This window comes from Panthera tigris, chromosome C2 (assembly GCF_018350195.1).
Source record: "Panthera tigris isolate Pti1 chromosome C2, P.tigris_Pti1_mat1.1, whole genome shotgun sequence".
NCBI classification, from domain to species: domain Eukaryota; kingdom Metazoa; phylum Chordata; class Mammalia; order Carnivora; family Felidae; genus Panthera; species Panthera tigris.
In genome coordinates this window covers 11,822,820-11,827,224 of record NC_056668.1, presented here as the reverse complement: position 1 = coordinate 11,827,224, position 4,405 = coordinate 11,822,820, and positions in this window count along the sequence as shown.

Sequence of the window (4,405 nt, the reverse complement as noted above, 5' to 3'; positions counted from 1 at the left end):
GTAATGTGTCTAATCAACTTTTAATTATTAACGTGCCGTGTGGTCGCTTGTTGCTAGGCTCATGTGCCATTTTTTTTTCCTTTCTCAGTTTTATGGAGATGTAATTGACCTGTAACTTACCTGTGTCGTGTTTCAAACCCGCCCAGCTTCTCTGTGTCGTGTGGCTGTGTTCAGGCATCCCTTCTGTTTCGTTTTCGTGTGCTCAAGAAAAGGAAAATGTATTGCCGAGGTGAGGAAGAAAATGTAACTGGAAGGAAAACCTAATTTTAAGAATTACATGTTTTCCAAAGGCCACCTAGAGTTTATATTTAAACTATTCACGGAGATCCTTCCGTTAGGAAGGAAGTCTGGGAATTTTGGTGGCCTCTGGAGGGAGAAGAGATGGGAGTGACATGGTGCGCTGGGACATCCGTAACCTAAGGCCAGTATTGTGTACGCGGTGGTCCCCACGGAGGTGACAGGTTCATCCGTAGGGAAGAAAAGGTTGAAGGCGGCTGCCCTGGGGAAGGCCGTACACCTGCACGTCATGCGCTCTCCGGGACCTGCCATCCAGGCTGCGGGCAGAGCGCCGCGGGGGTCAGGAAGGCCCCGGAGCCCCTCTGAGACACAGGCCTGTGCTGGGGGGATCCCTGAGGTGACCCGCACACATTCGCCTTTTGATCTTTCTGACCGGAGACATTTCCTTGCAGGCAGACCTTCTGGGTTGGCCCTCTATTTGTAGAGGTGATAGGAACGTGTTCGGACACCCTGTCCCCCACCCTGCGGCTTTCATGCCGAGCTGATGGCGACGGTCCCGGCCAGCACCCAGGCCCTAGATTGACCCCGGCAACAAAGCTGGGCCCTACGATGTGGCAGCGTGCGTCTTCACCTCTGTGGTGTTGAGTGAGCACACGTCTCAGCAGCAGCGGCAAACACAAAGCTGCTCAGTTTTGCCCTCGTTGTCTAGACCTGAAAATACAGTTCCTTTCCATTCCGCATTATGGTCTGCTTGTAACACAGCCAGGAGGTGCTTCCTTGCAAAGTGAGGAGTATTTTTTCCGAAGAATAGTTTGCTTGGAAGTATCGTGTCTTCGGGGGTGCCGAGAAAATGCCTCGTGATTACAATATGGATTGTTCTCGGAGAGGCTGAATGTAACCTGAGAGTTTGTGTAAAAGATCTGTATCATCGCAGCCAGAAATCTTTATTATAGATTAATAGCCATTGTAAGTAGTGCCATGGGTCCGTAAACACATACCTTCATGTTTGTATTTACCCTTGCCCTCACATATGATGTGGGCCATATCCCATTGTTAGGACAGCCATAAACCACTTACTAGTGTAGATTCTAATTCGAAAATTAGCAATGCTGCTCAGAACTATGCATCTCAGAGCATTTTAGAATCTGACCAGAAATTTACAACTGGTAAAGTTATTTTTTTAAATAGAATTTGCAGTTTGGGGGCGCCTGGGTGGCTCAGTCGGTTGAGCGTCTGACTTCGGCTCAGGTCACGATCTCGTGGTCCATGAGTTCGAGCCCCGCATCGGGCTCTGTGCTGACTGCTCAGAGCCTGGAGCCTGTTTCACATTCTGTGTCTCCCTCTCTCTCTGACCCTCCCCCATTCATGCTCTGTCTCTCTCTGTCTCAAAAATAAATAAACGCTAAAAAAAAAAAAAAAAAAAAAAAAAAAAAAAAAAAAAGAATTTGCAGTTTGTTATCTTTTTCCCAGCCTGTGACCTTTAAAGCAGCCCCGGATTGCTCTTAAGAATTCTGAGTGTACAAAAACTTTCCTCCCTCCCCTCTCCTTCCTGTGACTCCCCTGACATGTTACATATTTGTTTTTCATGTGGTATCTGTCTGCCCCCATGAGACCAGAAGCTGTATGAGACCAGACTTTCTCTTACTCATTGCTGTATCCTCAGCAGAAAATAATTATCTAATGTGTGAAATCTACAGTTTGAACCACGTGGGTGCCTCTGACAATGTTTGTATGTTTGTTGAGTTTGTTGGAAGGTCATAGCCATGTTTTCAGTGTTTCTTTGCAGTAAACTTGCATCCTTTATTCATGTTTTTGTCTTTAAACCCTGTTACTGTGAACAATTCTATAGAATAAACACTGGGGCCAGAAGTCTTCAAGTTTGTTGTTGTCATGTTTAGACTTAATAAACTTTCATGTACAAGGGCGCCTGGGTGGCTCATTTAGGCGCCCAACTTCGGCTCAGGTCATGATCTTGCGGTTTGTGGGTTCGAGCCCCACATCGGGCTCTGTGCTGACCGCTCAGAACCTGGAGCCTGTTTCGGATTCTGTCTCTCTCTCTCTCTCTCTCTGCCCCGACCCTACTCATGCTCTGTCTCTCTCTCTCTCAAAAATAAAACATTTAAAAAATAAATAAACTCTCATGTACCAAAGATGCCACAACTGATGCCTTCACACTGCTCAGAGCAGAGGGGGCCGATGCCTGTGCCCAGAGTGCTGAGGCCCAGTGCCGAGGATCCTGAAGGAGCCACTGCGGCCATCCTGCGCCCCCCAGCCCCTGGACAAGTAGCTCGCTTGCTCTTTTCCTTTTCACAACCTCCACTTCAGACACGTGGGTGGAGCACAGCCTTGGATAAATCTGTGCGATGGTGTTGCGTGTGCTTCTTTCCTGAACCGAACTGCCTGCCTTTTACAAATATTCCTTCTCCGAGTAAATTCAGAAATTTCTGACGACGCTCCCCAATCCCGTACGTAAACTGATCTCTCCTGCCATTTGGACACATTTAATCTGAAGTTGAACACAACTGATACTCGGACCGGGGACCCTTCAATAATCTGTTTTTTATAAGCGCTCTCAAATTTTCTTTTCAAAATGGACAGTACTTCTTCAAAATACTAATAAATTCATCTCCGATGCCCAAGAACTGCCCTGTTAACCTAACAAATGCCAGTAACATCCAATACTTTCTCACTGCATTTTTTCCTTGGGTTTAGGTGACCACAGAATTCTAGGTCTTGCAGGCCACATAAATATATGTGGAATATATGTCATAGGCTATTTATATTGGTGGAAGAAAAAGAGGAATAGCTTTTCCCTCACCTGAGGGAAGAAAAAGGCAAGAAGAGAGAATTTGATGCTTTTTGTGCGAAGGATATACCAGTTTCCTACCCTTTAGGAGGCCGGTCCCAACTTGGGACTCACATTCTAGCAGAGGATATCTTGCAGATGAAGTAGTAATTGATGAGGGAGAAAGCAAAAATTGACAGGCCTAGAAAAATTTGAGGAAGAGAGAGGACATGGGGAGACTGTTCCTCTCAGTCGCTGGTTTAACGGAAACTGCCCTTCTCACGGTGAATCTCGCTGCCCTGAACCCGATCCCCAAGATTTCCTAGCTCCATCAGAGAGGAAGGAGCTGAGAGGAAAGCAAATGAATGAATGAATGAATGAAAACGTTTTGCTATCTCTCAAGTAGAAAGATGGTCCCTTTTTCCAAAAGATTGGAGTTAGTCCTTAAATATACAACAAATAGCATGGTTGCATAGTCCCAAATATTGTAACGCTTTGCCACTCTGGAATTTTAGTCATAAAAAGAGATAATGACTTTTACAGAATGAAGGGGTGCATCATCCGCTCTGAAATCTTCCTAAAAGACCCCTACTCATCCACCTGCGTCATCTTTGTGACCCTGGACACCTGCACATTTGTCTAGCTTGCTGCCTAGGAGAGATTTCGTAGCGATATGCCTCCGTATATCCTTCTGCTAAATGGCGAGCTTCGCGGAAGCAAGTTTCTTTTTTTTTTTTTTTTTTTTATAGCTCTGTAGTCGACACTCCGTGTTTCACCAGTGATGAAGTGGGGCATTGAAGGCACATAAACTGACCAAGTCCACCACTAGGGGAAGACAAGTCACCCTGTTCAGGTTCACAACCAGCTGGTATCTTAGAAAGAGATTCCTAAAGGGCCCAGTCATGAGGAAACACGAAGAGAGCAAATGTGCAGCTAAAGACTATATAGGGTTCGAGTGGCTAGATTTAGCAAATAAAAATACAGAACACTGAGTTAAATGTGAATCGAATTTGAATTTCAGGTAAACAGTGAATACTTTTCTTAGAAGAAGCGTGTCCCAAATGTTGTATGGGATATACTTATGCTCAAATAATTTGGTTTTGTTGCATAATGCTTTGAATACTTTGGCATTTACTTCTAGAGAGATTATTAGAAGTTTTTTAGTATAAAAGTGTATCCTTCCCTCTTTGAACTCTAAATGACTCCTACCACGTAGCCGTGTAGAGGTTATCTTTGGATTCCATCTATAATCTCAGCTGAACAACAAATACCTTTGTCCTAAAGTTTATGTCCCGTGCAATACTTGGGACATGTTTATGCTAAAACATTCATTTGTTTATCTGAAATTCGCATGTAACTGGATGCCCTGCATTTTTAATCTGG